The sequence below is a fragment of the Mirounga leonina genome, unplaced genomic scaffold (genome assembly GCF_011800145.1).
Source record: "Mirounga leonina isolate KUSES-001 unplaced genomic scaffold, KU_Mleo_1.0 Mir_151, whole genome shotgun sequence".
Taxonomy (NCBI): domain Eukaryota; kingdom Metazoa; phylum Chordata; class Mammalia; order Carnivora; family Phocidae; genus Mirounga; species Mirounga leonina.
The window spans coordinates 14875470-14875700 of NW_023270377.1; positions in this window are offsets into that span (position 1 = coordinate 14875470).

A 231-nucleotide genomic window follows, 5' to 3' on the forward strand; every position below is an offset into this window, starting at 1 on the left:
GCGGGCTTGTTCTGATCTTCAGAAGGCATCACTGGAAATAACCGGCAGAGATGACAGAGGCGGTCCCACTTGAGGTAACTAGTAGAGAGTCCCTGGCGCACAGATGGTATCATTTTGGATAACTACCCTCTGACCCTGCCATCATGCCCCTTGCTCTATAAAAGCTGTGGCTGAAGGCGGGAGGTGGGGGAAGAGGGGGAGGAGGGGAGGAGGGGAGGAGGGGAGGAGGGG